The sequence below is a fragment of the Balaenoptera ricei genome, chromosome 11 (genome assembly GCF_028023285.1).
Source record: "Balaenoptera ricei isolate mBalRic1 chromosome 11, mBalRic1.hap2, whole genome shotgun sequence".
NCBI classification, from domain to species: Eukaryota; Metazoa; Chordata; class Mammalia; order Artiodactyla; family Balaenopteridae; genus Balaenoptera; species Balaenoptera ricei.
Genome location: NC_082649.1, coordinates 25,958,477 through 25,974,215, shown reverse-complemented (window position 1 = coordinate 25,974,215; position 15,739 = coordinate 25,958,477).

Sequence of the window (15,739 nt, the reverse complement as noted above, 5' to 3'; positions counted from 1 at the left end):
GTGATTAGGTCATGAATGAGATTAGCGCCCTTATTAACGAGGCCCCAGAGAGCTCCCTCTCCCCTTCTGCCAGGTGAGGACAGAATGAGAAGTCTTGGACCCAGAAGAGAATCCTCACTCAATCAGGCTGGCACCTTGATCTCAGACTTCCAGAACTGTAAGAAATAAATTTCTCTTGCATATAAGCCCCCCAAAATATGTGATATTGTGTTATAGCAGCCCAAATGGACTAGGACACCTGCCCTTCACACTCTGCCCTACCCCCACTGCTCTACTCATTCTCTCCACGTAGGGATCATCTCCTTTAAAGAGCCTTCCGGGACCTATCGCTCCAGCAATCCCAAATTAAGTCTGTCTCTTCCAGGCTCCAAAAGCACTGTGGGTATCACTTATCACTACTCTTACATACTATATGGGCTCTTTCTTTTAACCAGTTGGTGGTCCCTTGAGAGCCAGCCCATCAGCACCTGACCTGGCACGCAGCAGACAGTCAATATTGAGGTAAACTTTGAACCAATTGTCCAGAGACACCTCAAAGTCAACAGACAAAACTAAAGTCATGAGCTCTATTCCCAAACTAGCTTCTCTACTGCCTTTTTTATCTACTCAAATGACATCACCTGTTCATCTGAGCGAAAAACCTAGATTTCTCTCTGTCACTCACTCCTCTCATCCAACGAAGGACAAATCCCTCATCAGTTGTCTCATATCCTCTCCCTCCTCCCTAACTCCAGAGTCATGTTTAAAGTTGCACTGTAAAGGGGGACTTCCCTGGTGGCACAGTGGTTAAGAATCTGCCTTCCAATGCAGGGGACAGGGGTTCAATCCCTGGTCAAGCAACTAGATCTCACATGCATGCCACTACTAAGAGTTTGCATGCCACAACTAAGGAGCCTGCCTGCCACAACTAAGACCCGGTGCAACCAAAATAAATTAATTAATTTTTTAAAAAAATGTTGCACTTGTAATGGGATCCTAACTGGTCTCTCTGCTTAGCTTCTTACAGTTTATCATTCAATGTCTCTCAGTTTCTTGGGGAGTCTAGTCAGGGTAAGTAATTAAGAGCTGTTGCAACAAGCAAAACTCAAATAAACAATGTTTATTGCTTGCTCATGTTACTGTCCCCCAGGGGTCCTCAGGGAGCTCAGCTCCACTCAGACATTCAAGGACCCAGGCAGATAGAGTTTCCCCCTCCTTGTAGCAGAACCAGAACTGCACTGTCTCAACCAGTAGCCACCAAGCACATGTGGCTGTTGAACCCTTGAAATGTGGCTCGTCCTAACTGAGTTGTTATAAGTGTAAAACACATACTGATTTCAAAGGTTTTTTTGTTATTTTTGAGAGTAATTCTTTGCAAGAGCTCAATTATCAGTTGTCCGTGTCATAATTTTAATGTGTGGCCCACATGGAGAGGGTGCTAACACTACACTTAGCATGTATCTTTCCTAGGTACAAAGCATGAACAGGCAGTGCATAAGATATTAGGGGGATTGTGAAAATATTCTTAATATTTTGAGGGGGTTAAGACAGTGGAATGGTGAGATACTTGTTTTTCATTTTGGTTCCTTAGTTCTGGGGATTCTGACATGTTCCCTTGTTTTTTAAAAAATTGAGGTGTAATTGACATATAACATTGTGTTAGTTTTAGGTGTACAACATAATAATTTGATATATGTATATATTGCAAAATGATCACCACAATAAGTTTAGTTAACATCTATCATCACACATAATTACAACTTTTTTTTCTTATGATGAGAGCTTTTAAGACCTACTCTCTCAGCAACTTTCAAATATGCAATACAGTATGGTTAACTATAGTCACCGTGCTATGCATTATATCCCCAGGACTTATTTATCTTATAACTGGAAGTTTGTACCCTCTTACCATTTTCACCCATCCCAATATTTTTTTAAATGTAAAATATCTTGCTAGTTTTTAAGTGAATCTGAAAATTGGGTTTAGACCAAATTAATTAAAAGAGACCATATTCAAATATATTGAACATTTTTAATTTTCAAAAGTAAAGAAGATATAAGGCTCACACCCAGGAGGAAAATACAAAATACCAAATCAAGAACCAAAATTATATTGATGTCAGACTTTTCCACATTGAACACCAGGAAGTAATGGAGTAAAATCTTCAAAGCCCCAAAGGAGAGAAAGTATAGATTAGACAGCACCTGCTCTAACAAGCTTTCTTTGACCACCAGATGATACATTTGTGACATTTTATGGAGTTATGCACTTAAGAGTTGCACATTTCTCTGTATGTATGCAATGGTTCAATACAAATTTTGCTTAAGAAAAAGAATATGTCTAACGTGTAGCTTCTCTCTCTCTCTCTGTCTCTCTCTCTCTCTGTCTCTCTCTCTCTCTGTCTCTCTCTCTCTCTCTCTCTCTCTCTCTCTATATATATATATATATATGGAATCTTCTTTATCCATTCATCTGTTGATGAGCACTTGGGTTGCTTCCATGTCTTGGCTCTTGTAGATAGTGCTGCTATGAACATGGTGGTGCATGTATCTTTTCGAATTACAGTTTTTGTTTTTTTCTGGATATATGCCCAGGAGTGGAATTGCTGGATCATATGGTAGTTCTCCTTTTAGTTTTTGTTTTTGGTTTTTTGGTTGTTTTCTTTTTTACTTTTTAGTGGAGTATAGTTGCTTTACAATGTTGTGTTAGTTTCTGCTGTACAGCAAAGTGAATCAGTTATATGTATACATATATCACCTTTTTTTAGATTTCCTTCCCATTTAGGTCACCACAGAGTACTTTTAGTTTTTTAAGGAAACTCCATACAGTTTTCCATAGTGGCTGCGCCATGAGGTGATGTGAGGACAAAGCAAGAAAATGATCCAGGAAGCAGTCCTCTGCCAGACCTTGATCGTGGTCTTCCCAGCCTCCAAAATTGTGAGTTTCTGTTGTTTATAAGCCCTCTAGTCTCTGGTATTCTGCTATACCAGCCCGAATGGACTAAAACATCACAGAATAGTTCAAGTGAGGGGTTCCTGGTCGGTGAGCATGCCTCCTTCCTGAGGAGATTCAGGAACCCAGTCTCTTTTTCATTTCACGAATATAAGGGGTATTGGGAAATGAGATCCCTGGATGAGCAGATGCATCCCAAATACAACTCTGCACTGGTCAGCTCTGCTTCACTGGCCCCAGCCCACAGCTCGCAGTGTTTGCGAAGCCTCACTGCTGCCCTCCCTGGATGCTCCTGCAAACTCTCCAGGAAGGTGGAGCCAGACCATGACCAAAATATGCAACACGGCTCCTGGGAGCCTCCCGCAACAGTGGGAATGATGTTCTCCCCTCATCAGCCAGGTTTGTGTTCACCACCTGGTTTTCCAAAACTAAGCAATATATCGTCTAAGCATGCAATATAAGTGTGATACTATAGAGGACTATAGAGAAAAGCAAGACAAAGATGAACACCAACGTCACGATAGTTGTTCCTTCTAGAGGGGAGGGGAGGACCACCCGGGCAGCAAGTCCTGGCGATGTTTCACTTCTTAACTTGAGTAGTGTGGTTTTGGGCGTTTGGATTTTGTTTGTCTTAACTGAACTCTTTAAACTGTACACATACATTATATTCATTCTTTTGCGTATATGATGCATTTCACAATTAAAATTTTAAAAAGGTACAGAAAAAAAGGAAAAAAGTGATAGATGCAGCTACACAAAACTGTAAATCTTCAATAGGTTAAAACATTAAACTGAAAGGCAAACAACAAACTGAGAAAATATTTGTCAGGAATACTGCAAAAGGTATTCTCTTGCAGGTACACTCTTCCACTGAAAGCCGCACGAACTTCCCTCCCCTTATTCGAGTCTTTGGGCAAATGTCACCTTCTCAGTGAAGGCATCTCTGAGCACCCTGGCACTCCCTCTGCAACTTCCCTGATTTATTTTTCTCCATGGCATTCACCTCCTCCTAATATACTATTTCACATATTTATTCTCTATTTCTCCTCACTAGAATGGAAGCCCCTTGCGGGCAGGAATGTTCGTCTGCTTTGTTCAATGCCGTATGCCCAGCGTCCAGTACAGCGCTTTCCTCCTTGTAAATGCTCACTAAACATTTGCTGACTGAATGATCATGAAAAGCTCACATTACATTTTTTGTATTTATTTTATTGAAGTGCAGTTGATTTACAATGTTGTGTTAGTTTCAGGTGTACAGCAATACATATATATGTATGATTTTTCAGTTATACATATATGCATATGTATGTATAATTCAGTTATACATATATATGTATAATTTTTTTTCAGATTCTTTTCCCTTGTAGGTTATTACAAAATATTGACTATAGTTCCCTGTTCTATACAGTAGGTCCTTATTGGTTATCTATTTTATATATAGTGGAAAAGTTCACATTAATTGATAAGACAAGCATTAAGAACATCTACTCAAAAGACAGAAGATACAAACTAACAACGCAATAAGGCATCAAAATGTCTTTGAAGCACATGTGGAAATATTTACTATCACTAATAAATAAATTCACATTAAACAATTACCTATCTTTTGCCTATGGAAGTAGCCAAGTTTATCTTTTTAACTATAGTAATGTTGGCAAGAATGTGCCAAATTGAGCAATTATTCACTGCTAACTAGTGTAAAAGGATAAAACATCCTGAAAAGCAAGTTTACAATTTCATTCAAGAAATTTAAAAATATTCATGCTCTTTGGACCACTAACTACTCTTCTAGAAAGTTATCAGAGCAAAATAATTTGAAAATATATTAATAAAACTGTGTACAAAATTATCATAGCTTATCATAAATATCAAGAAAACTTTTGAAATGTTTAAAATGTACTCTAAATACTTGGGTAAAAATCAGGATGAGAGGGAGAAAATAATTCAACTATCAAAAATAAGCTGGACTTCCCTGTTGGTGCAGTGGTTAAGAATCTGCCTGCCAATGCACGGGACACGGGTTCAAGCTCTGGTCCGGGAAGACCCCACGTGCCGCGGAGCAACTAAGCCCATGCGCCACAATTACTGAGCCTGCGCTCTAGCGCCCTTGAGCCGCAACTACTGAAGCCCGCGCACCTAGAGCCTGCGCACCGCAACGAAGAGTAGCCCCCGCCTTCCGCAACTAGAGAAGAGCCCGCGTGCAGCAACGAAGACCCAACGCAGCCAATAATTAATTAATTTTTACAAAAGGAAATAAGGTATTAAAAAACAGGAAGGAAATATTAAAAATACAGGAATAAAAATACTAACAGGAGTTACTCTGGGTCATGGGGAATGGATAATTTTCATGTTTTCTTTATAGTTTCTCATTTTAAATGAACATCTATTTCTTTTAAAATAGAGATGCCTTTATGGTCTGAAAACTGGCAGCTTTAAAAATAATGGTTAAAAAATAAATAAACAAACAAACAAATAAATAAAAATAATGGTTGTTTGGTAATTTGAATAAATCATTTCCATTTTTAATGAAATAGTATAATGAATGGAAAATATGAGACTATATGAAAATGGCTCTAAGAAAGAGTCAGTATCTGAAACCTGGAACCTCAGACCAAAAAAATAAAATAAAATAATGAAAAATAATATAATATAATAAAAGATAAGATAAGGTAAGGTAAATAAAATAAAATAAAACTTTAAAATATCCAGGCCACCATGATCATGGCCACTGAACCCCCTTGTGGCAGGAATGCCAAGTAGGGAAACAGTAAGGTAAGAATCCACTCTAGCTGGGAAAAAAACTGCAAAATTAACAAATAATACACTCTAAAGACATAGCTCCATGTTCAAAACATCAGGAAAAACATCTCACCCATACAAAGCAACACTGAAATAAACATATGCCTTCATCCTTTTTATGCTGTTGTGTCTGTCCCCTGGGATTGAAACCTGCCGCCATATGTATTGTTTTACACCACCATGAAGGAGCCATTCATGTTGAAGGCACAAATTATCTACTTTGGGGCATAAATTACCCAAATGGACTATTTACCTTTATCAGTTTAGATCATCACTGCCATATCTCCATCATACGCTCAGCCTTGTGGTACCTCAGATGAAAACTAAATTCGTCAGGATCAAAAACAAGTTATGGTGGCAGTTTAGGTGGAGGTGGGGAAACAAGAGGAAATTGGCTGCAGAAGATTTTAAATATCAAAACATCACAAATCGAAGTGCTAAGGTAACAATAGTAGTTTTCCACCTCTCACATCGGGTAAGGGTTTTAAATATTACAACGTCCACTCTGATCAAGTTTTCCCTCCCATCATTCCCCCGAAACGGCTCCTGTCACCAACACCGGCCTCAGCTTTAGTACTTTTGTGACATCAAGCAAGTTTTTAAATGTCCCTAAACCTTCACGCAGAAAAAGAAATTTGAGCTGTGCCTGGGAAAAGTTTCAGAGTAGCTGGGGAGAGAAGTGATCAAAGCAATTGAAGGCTTAGGAAACTGATAGACAGGGAGAGAGAAAGAGAGAGAGAGAGCAGGGACATGGCATGGGGTCTTCCTGTTTCTTTTACCACAAAGGCCCATCTAGGATCCAGGTTCAGAAGCTCAGAGCCTATCAAAAAAAGAACACTGAGGAAGGCTGGTAATAATATCAACAAGAGAGACCTGGAGGCTTCCAGGGTGGTTGCTTGTCCTTGTGATTCCTCGCATCCTCAGGTACCCACTACCACCAGGTGTACAACTTAAGGCAGAGCTGACAAGGTCAATTCTCAAAGTGTGGAGCTCATTAATCGTGATGGAGGGGAAGTCCGTGTATGTCTGTGGTTAGAAGCAAGCAGCCTTCAAAGGCTCCTCTCAAAGGTGATTTGTATCTCACTGCCTCCTGCTGGAAGACCACAGGTTGGTTACTCTCATGAGTTCCTGGAGGAAGTAACAGAACACGTGGTTTGCACATACCCAGATGTGTGCCAAATAGGGATGATGGTGATGGTGACAGGGATGGCAATAAGATTTGCTCCTAAACTAACATTGATTGAGGACACCTGGGTCACTGAGCCTGCATTAATTTCTTGGAAGAGGAAGGTTAAAAGGCTGACTCATTCACCTTTATCTGCCCAGGGCCTTCCTGGAGGAGAAGGGCCTTAGCTGAGTCTTACTGGACAATTACAAGGATAATTATGAAAGCTTATGTTGGAAGAAAGTTTGAACGGTCTTCCAGTCCCTTTCTCTGTCAAAAGATAAAAGAAAGTGATACTACGTATGAGCAAAAACATCATCAAGATTAATTTTAGACAACTTCAAATATAGACCTATCCCAATCCAGAGATTATTACCTAAAAAGGCAAGAAGTCCTTCTCATGCCCATCTGAAATCTTTCTATCTTGAATTGGGACCATGTACCATTGTATAAAAATTCATTACAACTATTACTAAAATGGAGCAGGACCCTATGGTCCTTGTCCCCCAGGTCCTCTGCCTATATTTTTAGGACTTATAGAAGTTCTCTTCTGGTTGCTTTTATTTTCTGAATAAAATAAGAAGCAAGTCATCTACCCAGAGTGAAGGTGGTGAAGGAGGTAATGGAGATTTGGAGAATATATTTATCAAGGAGATGAGAGGCAGTAAATTGGTATCTGGCACCAGAAGGTAAGAGAGAACATGAAATAGTCATGTAGGGGAATGAGGGAGCAAATGGGTGTTTCAGGAGAATTACAGACCCAGCTGAGGTTAGCGGTCATACATTTCAAGTGAAATTAGTCAGCAGGATTGCAGGATTTTCTCCACCCACATTCAGCAGTGTAGGTTCAAGCACAAAATAAGTAAGTTGAGACTTGAATTTAACTGGTGTTGGGATTTTACCAGTTGAATATGACCAAGTGAGAGAGGCAAGGGACCGAGGTCAGGTGCAAAAGGAGTGGTTATAATAGCTTGCCATGGGATTTAAGTGGGGTAGAAAGGGAAATAGAACACAAAGGCAAGAGACAGTAAACTGATTATAGGATTTAGCAGGGGCGAGAGAGCAGATGATAAAGATTGTTGGACCCTCACATCAGTCGCTGATGACTATTAACTTTTCCATTCCACTTGCATGTCACTGAGGTGCAATTTAATCTTCTGCTAATTGGTGTAACTCCAGTCCAGCCTTCAGAGTAATGGAATTGATCATGGGCAGAGTGGCCAGTTTGGGGGATGGTATGATGTGGGAGTGGAGGAAAGATCGGTTTAGGTTGAGACTCCTAACATGGGGTTTAGTGAGGAAGCAGTCGAGAGGAAGTGTCCAAGATAGATTAAAACACTTGACTAGAAGCTGAGACTGCCCCCTTGAATAGTACTTTGCATATAACAAATAGTTGCTGAATATGTTTGAAGAATGAAATTGAACGGATACATGAATGGCATTCTCAGCCTGGAGGAAGTAATTTGAAAGATATGATTTTCCTGAGGGAGATGGTAAATAGTGGCAGTAGATACAGAGAGAAGGGGTGAATTTGAGAAATATTAAGGATAAAATTAATATGACTTGATGGGGAAGCTGGGGGGAAGTAAGCAGGAATGGAGAAAGTTAACGATGGTGCCCAGATTGCTGACTTGTTTAATCAGGTAGATGAAAATGCCCTGCAATAAGATAAGGAATGGAGGAAAGAAGACTATCAGGCTAGGGGCCAGTGGGAGTGGTGAACGACTCTGAGCTTATTGAGTCTGAGATACCTGTCGGGTATCCGTGTGGCACTGTCCAGCGGGGACATGGTAAAATGAGCTCAGCCAAGATCTGAGCTTGAGGAACTTGGAGAGTAAAGCCCCTCAGTCAAAAGCAGGCTCCAAAGCACAGCGAGGGCACATACATGATTATCAGAAGCCATGCGTTCACTGGTGTCTCCTAAAGAGAAGTCACAGAGCGAAAGGATCCAACAGCGAAAGATTGAACCCTGAAGAACCCTGATGTCTAAGGATCAAGAGGAAGGAGAAGAGTCCATGAAGGAGACTAGGAAAGAGCTACCCAAGATGTACAAAGAGAAATCGGAGAGAAACGCCAACGGAAGAGAGAATTTAAAGGCAAGGAACTGGTTGAAGGAATCCAATGCCAAGAAATGTCAATTAAGTTGTGACCCAAAAAGCGTCTGTTAGATATGAACTATGAAGCCATCAAGCCCTAGAAGGAGATGTTTCTTTGGAGAGATGGAGGCCAAAATCAGATTAGAATAGTTTGAGGAGAGAATAGAAGGGGAGGACATGGGAGACGCAGGAAGAGGCTCTTTTTGAAGGAGTTGGCTGTAAAAAGAAAGGTGATGGCCATGGGAACCTGTGACTTATTTGTAGGGTTTTTTGTTTGTTTTGGTTGTTGAAGACTGAAAATTCCTTTTTTTTTCCAGGTTTTTATTAATTATCTATTTTATACATATTATATATGTCAATCCCAATCTCCCAATTCATCCCACCACCGCCCTCCCTGCTTTCCCCTCCTGGTGTCCATATGTTTGTTCTCTACATTGTCTCTATTTCTGCCTTGCAAACCGGTTCATCTGTACCGTTTTTCTAGTTTCCACATATATGCATTAATATATGATATTTGTTTTTCTCTGACTTATGAAGACTAAAAATTTTTGAGCCTGTTAATAAACTGAGAGAAAATGGCCAGAGGTTAAAGATATAGGAGAGCCGTCAGAAGAGTAAGGTTCCTTGGTCAAAGACAAGTCAAATATAAAGCCCAGAAAGATGTCTTTCCCTACTGGAAGCAGTAAAGAATGGTTCAGATGGAGGCATATTTCTATCTGCCATGGTACTGAAAGATGTCTTTGTTTCCCCCACTTTCTCATCACTTAATTCTATGCATTCTGGTTTCTGACTCGACTGTTTTGCTGAAACTGCACTTTCCAAATTCTCAAATTACCTCCCAATTTCAAATTCAGTGGCATCTTCTCAGTTCTTTCCTTCTAAGCCTCTGTGGAGCATTCACCCTACTGAACACCCTCTCCTTCCTAAAACTCTCTTTTGCCCTGGTTTTTGTGACACTGTGACATTCTACCTCACCTCCCTATTAATTTCTTCTGTCTCCACATTGGTTTCCCTTCTTTGTCTTCTGCCCTAAATGTGGATATGGTCCCAAGATCTGTGGGTCCAGCTCTCATCTTTATAAAGATGGCATTCACAGTTACATGTCCAATCCCTGTTATATGACTTACCTGTCCAGGACTGTGTTGTTCAGACCTCCACCCCAAGATAATTGTTTGCAATAGAGCAGATGAATCAGAGTCACTGGGCATTGTGAATAGCACCAAATCAATAAAGAAAATCAATGATGATGGGCCAAATTTTCCAACATATAACTGTGATTGAGTGACTGTGACACAAACATGAAAGCAACAATACCCAGTATCACCGGCAGTGGGTTTAGAATAAAGACGAATGCCAATCCACCAGGAGATAAGAGAAAGACAAAAGGCAGACTATGAATAAAGGATAAAACTGAAACCAGATTACTCACTGAAGGACACATGTCATATATTCTATGAAGAGAGGCTCAGAGGAACCCTCCCAAGATCAGGACAAGATGACATAAAAGGATAGGGGAAAAATCAACTCTTCTGATGAAACATTGACTCAGATGGAGCTGCCAGGATCTGGGATCAGCCCCTTGTGCATGCAGTCCCCAAGCAGTGACACCTAAATGAAGGGGCAGGGCTCTTTGGTGGCACAAGTGTGTAAATCAATATAGTGTGACATGCTAATTAAAAGCACACTGAGATACCCTGACTAGAGTGACTAAAATTTAGTCACTAGAGTGACTAAAATGTAAAAACTAGCAATACCGAGCGCTGACAAGGTTGTGGGAGCAACCGGAGCTCTTATATGTTTCTAGTGGGAATGCGAAGTGACAGAGTCACTCTGGAAAATAGTTTGGCAGTTAAATGTACACTTGTCATAAGCCCCAGAAATCCTACTCTTAGGCATTTGCCCAAGGGAAATGAAAACGTATGTGCAAACACAGACCTATACGTAAATTTTTCATTATAATAGCCAAAAACTGCAAACAACTCAAATGCCCATCAACTGGTATAGAAATCAATGTTAGCACATACATACAATGGGATACACTCAACAATGACAAGGAGCAAACCACTGACACCCAGCAACATGACTGTATCTGAAAAGCATTATGGACATGAAAGAAGACAATTGCCAGAGAATATAACCTCAAACTACCCACTGCTCAAACTAAGAAATCATATTTATATTTGACAACCATACATTCAGTCCACCATTTCACTATACCTGTGATGAGCAAACAATTTTGCCTGAGGGCAAGTTCCAGAAAAGAAGAACAAAAATATTTGTAGGCTACACGTTATTTTATAAATTGTGCGGTTATGTTTTCTTTTTGTTTTGTTTTGTTTTGTTTTTTTATCAGGAGGTACAGTATCTGCACCTGGGCTTAAGCATTTGTTTAATATTTCTTTAACCAAGGGTTTCAGAATTATTTGGCAAAGTTTCTGAAATGACAGAGGCGCACATAGTACAGTATCTGGTTTTAAGTTCTGCCCTTGAATAGATGCTGTTGTTGTGTAAAGTATTCATGAAGCTCATTACTGTCCCAGATAACTGAGCCTTTATTTCTGTGTCATATCCAAGTCAACTCCCACAAGCCCCCTTCTCTCCAGGCTCAGTCTGCCTCGTGCCTCTGCGAGCAGCGTGGTTAACCAGACCGTCTACACCATCCTGACTGGTTGATGGCTCACCATGGTGATGCTTACCACAAGAATGTGACAACTGTATCTTCAGCTCCAGAGAGAAAAGGTGGGGTTGGGGGAGGGGAATGCATGCACTTTCTTCATTGCAGTGAAGCAGAAATTCTCGTCTTGAATAATGTTTGAATTTAACACAGACAGAAAGAGAGCTACTCCAATGCCATTCCCTTTGGAGACTCTTCCCCTTCCTTTTAAGACCCTTTGCCTGTTCTCAGCATCAGCTTCAAGTTCAAGGCTAAAGAAAAATCAAACAGGACAAACTTTTCTCTACCTCTAGAAGTGAAAGAGTCCATAATCATTCATGGATCAACCTGAAATACTCCTGAGTTGTTACTGTAGTTGTAATTTTTCCAGATTTCTTCAAACACTGGCAGATCAGCAAGTTCAAATAGGTTCTAAACAAAAAGGAAGAAAGAGAGAGAAGGAAGGGAGGGAGGGAGGGAGAGAGGGAGGGAGAAGAGCTTCTATGGAGAAACTACTGCTCAACATACATGACATTTCTAAATCCTCATTTTTAATTACTCCTGCTGAATACTCAGGTGTGACCAAAAGAATCAATGAGCTTAATCACCACATTTATGTCAGCAGCAGCACATATTAGAAAAATGGGTGCATCCATCATAAGCATAAGCATGATTCGGCCACAGTGTCCTTCCACTCTCTCATCCCCAGTCCCGTCAGTAGCAATCAAATCTCAGGGCAAATCTCAGAGATGCTCCTCACACCTCATCTTACAGAGTGATTGTTAATGGACAGGTGCCTAGGATTGACTGTATATTGTTTTATAGCATGTAAATTTAACCAAACATAATATGTCTAAACATGTAAACTTAAAACAGACAATCATATAAAGTTGAGGTAAATACTTTTAAGGCATGAATTAAATTCATCACTACCTCTCAGTGATTCACAGAGGCCATGATTCCTGGGTGTTCTGTCACTCGAACAAGTTTGGGAGCATCTGCCCAGGCAATCCCTGTGTCTATGATACCAAAGTTTACCATTCTTTTCAGAATATCAACCCTACCCTCATTCCCCTCCTGCTCCCAGAACCTGCTTCTGGAACCAAAAGCCTTCAACATCCACCTTTTTCATCAGTTATAAACTTTCCTTGTGCCTCAAAGATAGTGATAGCAGTAGAGGGAGAGGGGGAGAGAGAGAGAGAGAGAGAGAGAGAGAGTGTGTGTGTGTGTGTGAGTGAGAGAGAGAGAGAGAGAAGTACTTGGTGCCCAAAGGCAAACCTTTCCAGTCAGTTCAGGGCAGAACCACCTGGAAGGAGGAGATAGGCCATGAATAAGATCAGAAGGCCCTGAGAGCAGCACCTAAGAACCCAGGGGGCTGGATGAACCTGAGATTCTCTCCAGGAATCTCCCCAGGGAGGAGGGGAGGGCCCTCTGGCTGCCTGAACCAATTGTCATCTAAATTTCAGTAGGCAGGAGGACCCCAGCTGACCGGGGCCATCTTTGCTGACTTGTTTCTGTCCCCCTTGTAGACCATGAGCAACACAGTGGAGAGAATGGCACCTTTGTGATCTCTGATTCCCCAGTAGCTGACACAGTACTAGACCTTAAAAGGAGGGTTTTCGGAGGATGACTGGAAAATTGAACCTACCTTACCAGCTCAATGTGTCAACCTCCCAGAGGTGTGTACTTTTCAGTAAAGTCCTCAAAAGTGATGTTTCAAAGAGAGGACTTCAGCAGAGCACAAAGATATATTTTGCCGGCAGAGTCTCTTCCCATGGCCCACAAATTACAGCACAGGGAATGTAGTCTGTCTTGCTAAGCTTGAGACCCAACCATAGCTGACATTCCTGGAGGAATCCCACGTGAGGATGAGAACGAAGACTGAGAGGCTGTGGAAGTGGAGGAACCAGGTTTTCCTAAAAAACAGCGTGCCCACAAAGACTAATAATCATCCCCTCAACCATGTTGCCCTACTGCCCTTTAATCTATCAAATTCAAAGAGTTGGATGAAACCAAAGGATTTCAAATAATCCCTAGATTAAATGTGATTGTCATGCACTGTTTACTTTTATGCGTTTAACCTTGAACAGCTACAGGTATAGTGAAGGTCATTTGGGAGGCTGAAAATGTAGGTCGGGTTCAAGTTCGTGGAAGGAGCACTCCACCAACACTGACTTCCTTCCCCTGAGGTTACTGTAAGAAGTTGCCTGTTTCAGTCAGATGGTGAGAAGCCAACTTCAGGTCCCAGAATGCTCTTCATGCATCTCCCACACAGGGCACTCAGCAGTCAAACTGAAACAGCATCCCTCTGCATCCTTTCAGACCTACCACATGAGTGAGTCAGAGACATTTCCCTCTGAGGCCTCCACCTCCTGCTCTCACCAAAGACATGGTTCGATAGAACTGGCCACGGGATAAAGCAAAATTTCCAGAATAGACTAAAAAGAGGTCTAAACACATGAACCTCAATTACTGCTCTGAGGCATGAACAGTGGCCAGGAGATTAGAAATGGGTAGATCATGACCAATAATTTCTAGAGTGAATGTTCTCCCAGACTCGAAATATAATTCTTATTTAGGCTAATCAAACATCCAAGTTGACGAAGAGTTAGCCATGCAAGAAAGATGTCAAAGAAAAAGAAAATTCAATTCGTTTCCTATCACTGCTATAACAAATTACCGCATGCTTGGTAGCTTAAAGCAGCACACATTTATTCTCTTACAGGTTCACTGGGTCAAAACCAAGGTGTCAGCAGGGCTGTCCCTCCAGAGGCTCTAGGGGAGAACAGTTTCTTTGCCATTTCCAGCTTCTAGAGCTGCATTCCTTGACTAGTGGTCCCTTCCTTCATCTTCAAAGCACATCACTCCAACCTCTGTTATAAGTCATCACATCACATTATCTTCTGTTGTCAAATCTCCCTCTGCCTCCCTCTTATAAGGACATCTGATTACATTTAGATTCCACCATAATAATGCAAGATAATCTCCCCATCTCCATAGCCTTCATGTAGTCACATCTGCAAAGTCCCTTTTGCCATTTAAGGTAACATTCACACGTTCCAGGCATTAGAGTGTGGATATCTTTGGGGGCCATTATTCAACCTACTATTCCATGCAAGAAAGATTTTCAGAGAAGAAAACAATCAGACACACCCTACAGCACTCTTAACACAATTGAACATAATATTCTCTTGATTATTTAGGAAACAATATCTAAGATCATTCTCATTATGAACATCAATTCATCACCATATTCTAGGAGCACAGAAATGCTTGTTAGTATAGAGTTCTGATGAATAAACGAAACCAGAGATTCAGCTCTATTTGACTTCAGAATAAATTATGAGGTATGGAATCATTTTTGTTCAGTAAGAGTACCCTAAAATCTTTGAAACCTTAGAGCAAATAGTAGAATTTGAGAATTTATTTCCAAGAGGCAAGCAAATTTTTTGCTTTGCACTAGAGGTATCTTGAAACCCCCTATTTTTTTCTGAGAAATGCAAACAGTTGGGCCATTTAATTATGCAAATATAAAATACAGCAACTTAGGAACTATAGTTCCTGGGGATTAACTTGCTTTTTGTAAAAGGTGATTTTAAAGGTCATTAATACCAAAGGCAGAGTTGCATCTCTGCAGACTATGTCCTTTGCACAAAAATTCCTTTCTAACTATCAATATACTTCATTGTTACACCCTGTTGTTTTTTAATATACAGGTCTGTGTTTGTGAGTTTTTAATTAACCTTGTTGAAGTGGCCAAAAAATGCTGCAAAGGTATAAAGGCACAATTTTTAACTCCTACTGGACGACAGAACAAAAAATAGAATTGAACTAGGCATAGCTCAGGTTGCCTAGACTCACAGATTTAAGGCTGAATGAACATTTAGAAAGGGTAACAGTGCTGGGCTATTGCAGTCTGAAATAATTGTTTTTGGAGCATAACATAATTACTATGGCCATGTAATAAAAACCCCCAAATTTCCTGGTGTAAAGCAACCATTTTAAGCCCACAGCTAACATCATACTCAATGATGAAAGGCTGAAAGCTTTTCCTCTAAGATAAGGAACAAGACAAGGGTGCCCACTCTCTTCAC